This window comes from Natrix helvetica, assembly GCF_964273705.1.
Source record: "Natrix helvetica genome assembly, chromosome: 1".
Classification (NCBI taxonomy): Eukaryota; Metazoa; Chordata; class Lepidosauria; order Squamata; family Natricidae; genus Natrix; species Natrix helvetica.
Genome location: NC_138548.1, coordinates 58,084,186 through 58,097,185, shown reverse-complemented (window position 1 = coordinate 58,097,185; position 13,000 = coordinate 58,084,186).

The following is a 13,000-nucleotide window of genomic DNA, read 5'->3' as shown; positions in this document are numbered from 1 at the left end:
GCCGCATTCTGGACCAGTTGCAGTCTCCGGGTGCATCTCAAGGGGAGCCCCATGTAGAGAGCATTACAGTAGTCCATTTAATCTTAGTCTCATTTTTTCCACTGCTATTTGATTTCCATTATTAGAGCTTCTAGTTCATTTGAATTTTAGCTATCTGATAAGCGTCATAAGCAAAGTGCAGGTTATTGATGTTTCTTCTACCCATTTAAAAACAAGCTAATCTTCTAATCCAGCTTCTCACAAAAGTGTATAGATTGATATAAATAAGGAGAGAACAAGTAATGTCTCACTCCTTAGCCAACCTGCTATCCAATTGTCTCACCAAGTTGTTTCATAGCAAATAAAAAGGAAATCCATTTTTCTAAATATATTCCACAGCTGGCTATAGTTAACACAATCAGAGGCCTTTTGATACTTAATGAAGTGCATATTGACTTTCTGGGCTTTTTCTAGATTTTTTGACACTGTTTGGTTAGATGCTTTACTGGTTTGTCTTCTATTGCTTGTCATATTTCTGTAGATATTCCATAAACACCTTCAAAGATGCTTTGCTGTTATCACTAAAGTGAAAATCTATCCTATAGCTTCTTCACTGCTACTCTGTTCAGAAAACCATTCTCTCAGTCTAGGAGTCACAGTTATACTAATTGTACATATTTGTCATATTGGTCAAGAAGAAGAAACAACTTTTCAACAATTACATATACCAACAAGTCTCCTCTTATGAAAATCCTACTTGCTCCAGAGCTCTCTTGTCCTTCCCAAATCCCAAGCAATATTTCATCATGATAAAAAAAAATTAAAAAGGATCATTCCACATCTTCACTCAGCTATAAATGGAGGCATCATTTACCAAAGGAAGTGATGAAACTAATTTAGACATACCAGGGTCTCATTTCTTTCTCCAGAAGCCACAGACTCCACAGATCACTTGCTAGAAGGGTGGCTGTTGTGATCCCAGGAGAACAGATCCCTGGGATTTAGATACAACTAAATGAATGAAAGCTGTGCTGTACATTTTGGCTGAACCCTAGAGTCACTTCTTTTTTTTATAAAAGTTTTTTTTTGTTCTCTTACATACCATTGTAAGTATACATTCACATAATTGTTATTCTTCTTTACACTTGTCATTCTTATACATTTGTTATTCCATTTAATAGATTATAATATACAATTTGGATTGCTTTATTTACCATCCCTTCTGCCTGTTGTAACACCATCTTATTTTCCCTTTCTTTTCTCCCTCCTTCCCTTCTCTACTTCCTTCCTTCCTCCTATCCTTCCCTTTCTTTCTTCCCTTACCTCTCCCCAGTCCTACTCTTCTTCTTCCCCTTCCTAACCTCTCTCCTTCGCTTTCTCTCCCTTCCACCCTCCTCTCCTTATCTCTTTCTTCCTTCCCTCCTCTTCCTCTCATTCTCCCCTCCTCTCTCCCTTTCTTTTTCCATTGTTATAGGTGTCTCTTTCAAATCTCAGTTTATGTTTTCTTGGGATGGTATTTCCGCAAACCCGAATATAATTTAGTATCATTTCCCATTCCCTTACCTTCGCTAATCTATCCTATGTTTTTTTCCCTCCTCTATATCTTCAATATATACTTGTATATTTAATACTTTCTTTTCTGTTTTCCCCTTCTTCCCCCGCTTTCTCATTTAATAGTGTATCGACTTGATTCTGTATCTTCCCCTTACTTTCTTTTCTAGCTTCCTTTCTCTAGCCAATCATAAAATCTTCCCCATGTCTTGAATTACACTGATTCCTCCTTATCCTTTATTTTCAATGTCAACCTGTTCATCTCTGCACAATCTAATATTTTTTTATTATCTCTTCATCTGTTGGTAACTTATTTAATTTCCAATTTTGGGCAAATACAATTCTCGCTGCTGTAGTTACATGTATAATCAAATAGGTATCCTCTTTCCTATGTTTCTCTGGGAGAATACCCAATAAAAATGTCTTTGGTCTAAATTCTATTTCTTGTTGTAACATTTTCTCTAGCCATGCTCTTATTTTAGTCCAATATTTCCTTACTTCTGCACAGTCCACCACATATGATAATATGAACCTGTTGCTTGTTGACATTTCCAACATTTCGCTGACTTATCTTTAAACATCTTCGCTAATTTTTCCAGTGACATGTGCCATCTATAAAGCATTTTGTATAAGTTTTAGCCCTAGATTCACTTCTATGGTGATAACCTGCATAGAATTCAAAAAGACATATGTCTGGAGAAATATCCATACACGATGGTTTTTATCAGTTTAAAATATTTATGAAGTTAAAAATTGCTACCAGCTTCCACTTTGGTTTCGACCTGGAGAATTAGGAAGGCAGCAGGTGGTTGATCAGGAAGGCACTATAGCTGAAGCTGGAGATCTTTCTCAGCCCCCAAACAGCTGCCTGCTTGTGTAGAGAAACAATTGACAAAAGCATTTATGAGAAAATACTCAGCATGTGTTCTGGCCAGGGACGTGCGGTCAGGGGAGGCAGGGGAGGCAGAGCCTCACCGCTCTCATCATGAAGAGAAAAAAAAAGGGAAAAGGGAAAAGGCACATGTAGTCCGATTCCCTGCCTTCCTGAGTCAACATGAAGGGGACCGCGGAGCGCGCTCCGCGGTCCCCTTCATTTTGACTCAGGAAGGCGGGGAATGGGACCACGTGTGCAGGAGGAGCGCGCTCCGCTGTCCCGCGGCTCGTGCTCTGCGGTCCCCTTCATGTTGACTCAGGAAGGCGGGGAATGGGACCACGTGTGCAGGAGGAGCGCGCTCCGCTGTCCCGCGGTTCGTGCTCTGCGGTCCCCTTCATGTTGACTCAGGAAGGCGGGGAAATGGGACCACGTGTGCAGGAGGCTGAGGCAGCCTCAGCCTCCAGCACACATGGTCCCATTCCCCGCCTCCCTGATGACGTCACCAGCCTCACCAGCCATAAACCTCACCGCACGTCACTGGTTCTGGCACATGGTTAAAAACACTTCCACAGAAAGACCCCCAAGATTTTAGATGAGGTTGCAGAAAAGGGTTTGGGATATTAGCTACCTATTGTTTATTACGATTTCTAATTTCTCTGGCCGGACTCCAATGAGATAATCTTTCTGAAGAGATGTTGGCGGGAGCTTTTTCTTCAATCAAGCCTTCTTTTGTTTTTCCTATGCCATAAATCATGTGAGTAAATATCCTTTCCAGAAGCAGATTTAAATTATGATAATATAATTATTTCTAATCATGGAATGTAATTGGTTTGTAACAAGCCTTTCAGTCATGTTTAATTTGGTACTTGGGTGGTGCATTTGCCTCATGACTAGAAAAAGATATTTGATCTTTAAGGATAAGTTCCCTGCAAATGATACCCAAGTGACCTTATTTTGTATGCATTTGCTGATAGCTTGTTTAGCCACGTTTAACCAAAAAACCCCAAAACACTTATTTTATTGTAATTGGTTTGGAATTTTTTCAACTTCTTTTATATCCTCAAAAGTTTTTCCTATGCAAAATGAATTTGTGTTGCGTTATAAATGAAATATTGGGAAAATCATTTGGATGTCAAGGAAGATATATCCTAAAAAGCAAGAGGGGAATGAGATAATAAAAATGGGACATAGCTTTATTAAATATTAAACAATTACATTACGAAACACAAATGTATTCATTACATTTGAGAATTCTTACTGGCACATCTGCTGCAGGCAGTTCATTGAGATATGTAGTTAAAAGGAGATTGATGCATACCTCTTCTCTACCCTCATCTGACCTACTTCTTCCTTCACCATTCAATTAAGTTTTCCTGGAGTGGAACATTGTTTGCAGTTTTCTGATCAGTACTAGATCAAACTTTTTATTTCATGTGCTTTCAATTGAAGCTGCTGTAATACTTCAAAGCACTCATTATATTATCCCATTCAAATTCTAACTTCAAGGAACATCTTGAATGTTTTTAGATATATGTGCTCCTCTGGGCCACCAAATTGGTTGAGTAACCACAAATTTTACAAGATATCTTCAAAATCTCTCAAGTTGACTACAGTCCATTCAATCTTTGTAAATGTATTTATTACGTGTGTGTGTGTGTGTGTTCCCAACCCTGTTCATACACAATGGCTTCTAAGTGAAATTAAAATATCTGCGGTACTACGATTATACAACATAAAAATGGTAAACGATATCAGCAAGAGAGCTATATCACTAGCATGGAGACGTCTACTGATCAATAATATTAACTGTAAATCACTAATTATTGTAATTATATAATGAAAACTTAAATCATTGTCAACCATCACCAACAAAATTAAATTCAGCCACCAAGCATCCTCCAGGATAATCCTCCAGTCTTGAATTCTTTCCAGAAGGTGGTCAAGGTGGCTGCCAATCTTTCTAAAAGTAACAGTGTAATGTCTTCTTCCAAGAGGCAGGTTATACTTAGAAAGATAGTGTGTTCATTAAGCCCAGTATTTTTTCCTGTAATCTCACTGCCAGAAGCATCAGTTTGCCTCATTATAGTTCTGCAATTTGAATTTCAATGCTTCTATGCCATTCCTTCCATACAGAAAAATAACTTCCCTCTTCCTTGAAATGAACTGGCAAAAATATGTTGAAGGAAGAAACCTGACCATCACTGTATGCTACTTATGTCAAGCAGCAATTTGTTTAATTCCTCCAGCTTTTTTTGATGATGATGCCAAAGGCCTAGCATATATTATCCAACTTGTGACTTTCATGGCCTTTTGAACATTGGGAAATCTATAAGGAGGATTACGCTTGCAAGGATGCCAATGAAATCACTGTATAATTTCCATCAATCTCTGCCTAGCCTAATGTTCTGCACTATCAAATTATAGAACTGTTATTTTCCAAGTCTGGGAATGCAAATGCAATCATCTGCTCTCCAGACCAAGGTACAGATGTTTTTCTTTTTTCTTTTCCTATCTTTTTTTCCTTTCCTTTTTCCTTTTCTTTTCTCGTCTGTTTTTTTTTTTTTTGGCCAATGTACTGGTTTTGTAAAACATGTCCTTTTTTTCTAAGCTGGCTAAATGACTAAGGGCTGGTCATTTATTGTGAGTACCAATGACTAATTAGGCTATTTCTAATTTAAATTGCTTGTAATGCTCCCATCAGGTAGAGGCAATTTTTACTTCTTTCTTTGCACACACTTAGAGAGCACTACTAACTAAATACGTTTTTTAGAATTCAACCCATTTGGACAGATATGTGTGTGTATAAAGGTGGAGCCCTTTTCTTGGTATCATGGACTGATTTTCTTCGTCACAAAGATTAGAGAGCACTACTAACTAAATACGTTTGTTAGAATTCAACCCATTTGGGCAGATATGTGTGTGTGTAAAGATACCCTTTTCTTGGTTTCATGGACTGATTTTCTTCATCACAAAGATCTGAGGTGAAGAGTCACCTGCCTCTCTAAAGCTAGGCAAGTCATTCCCACTGACCTCACTGGAAAAATCAAGAAATACTCCCGTATATTTTTATTCAAAATTGAAATTTGTGGATTCAATAGCAGTCCCTTTTGAGGAACTTTAGCCTGCCGTACTTCAGACAAAGGGGTAGAGGAAGTGATATAAAGCTTCCTTGAAGCCTTGAGCTTTAAAATTGGGTTGATTACCCTGTTTCATGTACTTTGCTATGTCAGTCTAACCCACAAAATATAGGCAGCCCTTTATTGCTTCCATAAAATGGAATAAGACAAATGAGATAATAGGTTTTACTCAAGGTGTAACTAAAATGGCAACAACAGAGTTGAAAATCAGCAAAAGACACATAAACCCTTGCACACACACCATATGAGACATTCCCGATACTGACATGCAAGGTATGCAGGTAATTAAAGGGTATGCACATTTTCAAGTGAGTTTTATTGATTAGGTTATCTTGTCCCATAGATTTTGTCCATTATGATCTGTTTCTGATCTGGTCCTTTGGGTCTTCCAGCAATATCAACAAGTTCTTCAACCCATTTTGTCAGATATGTGTGTGTATAAAGGTGCAAAGGCAGAAAGACAAATGGATATTACTAGAGAAAGTGGAAGAAAAGCAGCTGCAGAGCAGAGACTATATCTTTTAGCTGTGCCATTCAGCTTGGCCACTCTCAGCTCCCCCTTCCTTCTGGAAAGGACAAATAGTCGGATGCAGGGGTGGGCTTCAAAAATTTCAGCAATGGGCTCTCTGTCCGGTTGCTAGGTGGACGTAGCCCTGGTGGGCGTGGCTTAGTGCATCATGGCAAGGAGCTGTTTCTGCCTTCCGCAGGCTTTGGAGGCTTTTCTCAAACCTCTGGGAGGGCAAAAACTGCCTCCCCAGACTCTGGAGGCCTTCCGGAGGCTGGAAACGGGCCCATTTCTGGACTTCTGGACTTCTGGGAGCCCCATTTTCCTCCCTTCCCAAGCCTCCGCGTGGGCCCTGAACTTACCTCGCATCCAAAATGGGTTGCCTGGAGACTCCTGGGAGGGGAGGCGAAGGGTGGGCAAGGCCAGCCAGGGGTGGGATTTGGAGGTTCTCCGAATCAGCCATAACATTAGCTACAGGTTCTCCCGAACCCCGGTGAATCTGTAGCAGCCCACCCCTAGTCAGATGCCTTCAGCCCTCAATGCAGCATTTTCTTGATTAGCCCTTCTGTGAGAAAAGGTTGGAGAACACTGGGCAAAAGACCCCTAGATCAAATTTGTACAGTCATTTTCTTATGTTTTAATTATGATAACTTTGAGGAAATATGGGTAATAGATCTACAGCAGAATTAATTTCCAAAGATTGAGCTAAGAAAAATTCAATCTTTTCTCCATATGGAATATGTCTTAGGATATTAAATACTCTCTCTTCTGAATAAACTTTGGCAAAAAAATATCAGGTATGGGTAGAAATATATTCAGGATTTATTTTGTAAACAGGATTTTGTAAACGGGATTTTGTATTTTATACATAAGGAAAAGTAGCTTTCCGAAACACTTAAGGAACAGAAGTATATTTTTTGAAACAGGATTTTTTAAAGGAAATATTGGTTCCTGATGCTTTTCCAACCTCCTCATTTTCTGATAGGCTTTCATCTTTTGTACTTTGGAGCAAGAGAAAGTACCATATAGAAGTAGATGAAGACTCTTCTTTCTTAAAGGCACTCAACATGCAGTCCTGTACTTATTTTGAGATTCATGAAATGATTCAAATCATTGTACAAACAACATTTGGCATCACAGTAGCTTTTCATACTGAATATAGATTCTCAATTCATAGGAAATTAATCGCATGTTTGCCAGTTCTAAATCAGACACTGTAAAGCATTAGTAAAATACCTCAGTTTAGTAAGATATCAATGGCAGAAAACAGAAGGAAAAAGGACATGCAATGTCAAGTCTCTAATAACAACATCAAACATCCAAAATAACATATAATAAAGCAAAACTGCTATTTTGTATAAATGCGAAATATAAATAGAAAGAGATATTCCCCAAAGATTTGAAGTTCAAATATTGTGGATCCAGTTCAGGGGTGGGTTCTGGCAGGCACTCCTGCCAGTTTGCTTGTCGGTGTGCTGCGCACGCGTCTTGATGCAATCATACACAATGCAATAAAAATTGTTCTCCACATGCGCAGAAGTGAAAAAAAGTGGCAGTGCCTACGACGCCAGCCAGAGAACCAGTTTGGGGGCGTGGCAGGCCTGGGTCGCTGCCGGTTCCAACAACCCAGGCCACCAAATCACTACCAGTTCGGCTGAACCAGTCCAAACCGGTAGGAACCCACCACTGATACAGTTTTGAGACTAAGGAACTACATCTTACTTACACACTATCTTAGGATTTTAGCCAGGACAGTCAGATCCTGGTCCCCAATGCCTCCTCTAACCTTTCCAAATTGTCACTGAATTGTAATCTTTAATGTAACAAAAGGAGAAAATTATTAAACAATAATACAATACAATACAATACAATACAATAGTAGAGTTGGAAGGCACCTTGGAGGTCTTCTAGTCCAACCCCCTGCCTAGGCAGGAAACCCTATACCATTTCAGACAAATGGCTATCCAACATCTTCTTAAAGACTTCCAGTGTTGGGGCATTCACAACTTCTGGAGGCAAGCTGTTCCACTGATTAATTGTTCTAACTGTCAGGAAGTTTCTCCTCAGTTCTAAGTTGCTTCTCTCCTTGATTAGTTTCCACCCATTGCTTCTTGTTCTACCCTCAGGTGCCTTGAAGAATAGTTTGACTCCCTCTTCTTTGTGGCAACCCCCGAGATATTGGAACACTGCTATCATGTCTCCCCTAGTCCTTCTTTCTCTTAAGCTAAACATACCCAGTTCCTGCAATCATTCTTCATATGTTTTAGTCTCCAGTCCCCTAATCATCTTTGAGGAGCAGTTATAGAAACCAGGGTTGTGTGAACTTCAGAGTGAACTTTGAAGCTGCTTTAAAGTAGCTTCCTTTGAAGCTACTTTACAAATAAATGCAGGTGTCCTCAACTTACAATAGTTCATTTAGTGATCATTCAAAGTTATAATGGCATTGCAAAAAAAAAAGGTCTTATGACTGTTTTTCACACTTATGACCATTGTAGTATCCCATGGTCATGCGATCAAAATTCAGTCCCTTAGCAACACTTGCAATGTCCGGGGGTCACTTGATCAGCTTCTGCAACCTTTTGACAAGCAAAGTCAAAGGGGAAGCGATATTCACTTAACAACCATGTTAGTAACTTAACAACTTCAGTTATTCATTTCACAACTGGGGCAAGAAAAGGAATAAAATGGAGCAAAGATCACTTAACAAATGTTTCACTTAACAACAGAAATTTTGGACTCAATTGAGATTATGAGTTGAGGACTACCAGTACAGTTTATTTCCCTTCTTCAAAAGAGCAAAGGATTGGCACTTTCTGTATTTTGTAGCACTTCAGGAGCTCTGCGGAATTTTCAATTACCAGAATTGCTTCTCGTATCATTTCTGGCTAACGGAAGGGCAGAAGAAGCTCTCAAACAATGCAAAACACGTCAACCAGATGAGCAGCAAAAGCAGCAGCATGCTGGGACTAGAGTAATAGCATCATAAAGGGCCACACACAGAGAAACTGTGGTTGTTTTGAACACACCTAATCTTAATTGCACTTACAGGAAATCCTCTGTTAATTATGGTAAATAGGACCAGAATTTTCATTGCTCAATGGAGGCAGTTGTAAAGCCCAAGGTCACATCACAGTTCTACAGTTCTGCAGTTCCTGCAGTCTCTGATTACATCATTAAGTAAGGACCTCATGTGATCACAACTTCCAATTCCTACCGGCTTTGCCCATTGACTTTGCTTATGGTAAACTGTGACCAAGGGGACGCTGCATCAATAATTTTGACAAATAATCAAAACTACCCCTTGTCACAAATTCAAGGGGTCATTAAATGAGGAGCACCTGTAACTTATTTTAGCTTTAGCTTTATGAACTCCTTGTACTTGCCTCATTTGCTTCTGTTTTTGGCATACAGTTCCTACCACACTGTCCAAAGCCCTGAGGCAATTCCATCCAAAACAGGAATGTACAACCTGATTCGAATAAATTCTTGTTCCCGGAAAAGTATAAGCAAAATTATTCCAATCCTAGGTCAGAATTTCGCAAAAACATCCTGTTTCTGACTTGAAATTATATATTTTGTTTATTCTAGGTAGAAAATAACTGTAGGGAATTTCCAGTGTAAGTTCACCAAGCACTGAAAATGTGAGTTCCTACATTCAGATTAGAGCAAATGCACACAGCGCTCAGTACAGTTGGTTAAAAAATAAAAAGAGCTTGATATTTATTTATAAAAGATCAGTGTACATCAAAAACAGGCAACTGGTAAAAGTGGGATGCGGGGGGGGGGGGGGGGGAAGCAGGAAGAGAAAGATAGGAACACCAAACAGCAATTTACATTATGTATATACTGGTATCCATTGGAAACAATACTGGGAGTAGCATGGACAGCCTGAAAGAAAATGGTTTTTGGTCACTTCAATTCATTTATCTTCACAACAGCAGAAGAGATGGAACGTAAGACACCAACACTCTTCTATTCTGAACCATTAAAGAAACAACTTGGTAGATGAGGGATGAAGTATCTAACATGTATTTAGGATGATTTTCCTGACAGGCTGAAGCAAAATTCACTCAGCAGATTTCTCCAATATGGTTGAATCATCCCTGAGACTGATATTGAGCTATTATAGCTGGATAGACATAGCAAAGTTTAATAAAACATCTCCCCCTGTATATGCATGTATCCCTGGGATGATAATATATTTTGTTTCTTGTTTTTTATACTTCTCTTTCTTTCTTTATATAAAACATATCCATTGCACATCTTTTTATTTACTGGGAAACAGGCCAAATGTTTTATTTGTATTTAGCTGGTTTTTCCAGTCTGCTAAAAATCTTTAAATAACTGCAGAGCTGACATGAAAGAGACCATTAAACAATAATACTAACCAGTTGTGGTCTGTTTGCAAGATTATTTGTGTTTGTTGAAAGTGCTTATAATCTCTGGCTCCCACCTGCTTCTAGCATCATGACTGAACTTAAATTTCCTAAATCATGGTTTGACATTAGTTCATTTTAACAATCCATTTAAGAATAACAGAAATTTGTCCATTAGCCCAAGGCTAAATTATGTTACTCTATGGGTAACCCTGTTTTTTACACAGTGACTAATTCCAAATCTTGACCTGTTCTCAAGAAAATTCCCAGCCATCTGTGACAATTTCATATCTGTTACCTTTCTTGCCCCTTTAAGAAAACTGAATTGGTGAGGGATACAGCATGCTAGCTTCTGGACAGAGAGATTCTAGGTCATTGAGTTCAATAATTATCACTCTGTAAAATTGTTATTGTATTTATCCATATCTGGTTATGAATTGTGTGATTATTATTTTAAGTGCAAGTAGTCATGCTGACCTGTTCTTTAAAATTGGTCCATGCAATAATAAGGTAAAGCTGATTATTCATAACAATACATTGATTTGAAGTTGTATTGGATGGAAATAAAGCAGAACATTCCTCAGAGTCCCGTGTTAGTTGAAGAATTACCAGCTGGCTTCCATCAATTTTCTTATAGGATCAATTACCTTTTTAACCAGATAGTCTATATAAATGCAGTATTTCTACAATTTAGTCCAATTCTTCCCTTGACAAGAATTCTAACCAATGGTTCCTTTGTAAACTCACTGCTACTACTTGCTGGATCCTTCACATTTGGTCAGTACTTGGTCTGTGGGGAAATTACTATTCAACATACGTAGGTTCCTATGTTTATGTTCCTTGCAAAAGGCTTTCTTGCTTCCAGGCCAGAGTTGAGCCTAAGCTGATACAATCTTAATAAACTCATCCCATTCACTCCAGATGTCCTTTCTATCTAATACCCGAGTAGCAGGCTTGCTCTCAGCTTCACATGTAGAACTTGCAAGCTGATTCATCGGCCAAACTATAGGCATGCATGTCCCAAAGGTATTTCCTTTTTCAAGAGGCAACTGGACTTTCTGGTTTTTCTTTGAAGACATTTCGATTCTCATCCAAGAAGCTTCTTCAGCTGAAGAAGCTGAGAAGTGAAACATCTTCAAAGAAAAACCAGAAAGTCCAGTTGCCTCTTGAAAAAAAGCACCTTTGGGACAACTGTGACCTCAATGACTGAGCATCTCCACAGACATACAGGCACGCATGCAGCAGGAACACCAGCTAGTTTTTCTTACCACTCATATTTTCTTCAGGGAACTGCTTTCATTCTAACCTTCCTTTTATTTTCTTAAATTGACTGACTTTTTAAATAAAATTTAATTTGCTTTTAAAACAATAACAGAAAAAGAAAAGGAACATGCTTTAAAAATTAGTGGGGAAAAATAACAATAGCACTTAGACTTATATTCCACTTTACTGTGCTTTACAGCCCTCCCTAAGTAGTTTACAGGGCCAGTATATTGCTTCCAACAATCTGGGTCCTCATTCTACCGACCTTGGCTGACTCAAGGCTGAGTCGTCCTTGAGCCGGTCAGGCTCAAACTCCTGGCTATGAGCAGAGTCAGTCTGCAATACTGCATTCTAATCACTACACTACCACAGCTTTTTTATACGGTATTAAAAATATGCCCAGTATATCATGTTTCTATACTGTCTAGACCAGTGTTTCTCAAACTTGGCGACTTTAAGTCCTGTGGACTTCAACTCCCAGAATTCCCCAGCCAGCTATGCTGGCTGGGGGATTCTGGGAGTTGAAGTCCACAGGACTTAAAGTCGCCAAGTTTGAGAAACACTGGTCTAGATAATGGGAGAATAATTTCTATAACTAGATGGTAAATGGGATTTAATCTATGACTTAAATACCAAAAAATATAGTTAGAATTCACTGTACTCTTATTACATTTGTATAGAAATTGATTGTCTAGGATGGTAATTTGTTGGAGATGTAATAAGGACAATGCTTTTTTAAAACCTATGTTTTTTTTTATAATGTTCTACACTTACTAACTTTTGGGAGAAAGTAGTGGACTATATAAATGTGATTATATTACAAACTGAGATTTTCAAAGGATAATATTCTTTTGAATTACATACCTCTTGCATGTAATTTGACAACTGGACAATGTAAATGGATTCTTCATGCCCTTATAGCTAAAAGATTGATATTGCAACATTAGAAAGATAAAGATATGGCTCAGTTACTCAATAAATTGAAGACTGGGTTATACTTGCTACCTATGAGAAGACTGCCTTTAGATGTAGACTTTGTATGGATAAATATAAGGAAACATGAGATTAATTTATACAAATGACAGTATTAATAAAGTCATATAAGTATGTTTTATACACACACACACACACACACAAACTTATTTATATTTTAAATATAGATATATAGTGTATAATATCAAAATATTGGTTGTAAGATATTTATATAGATAACTTTATTATTTACTCATTCATTTTTGTTTGTTTGCTGCTCATCTCACTTTGAGGTGACTCTGGGCAGCTTACAACAGTAAAAGCCAGTAAAACCATAAATAAT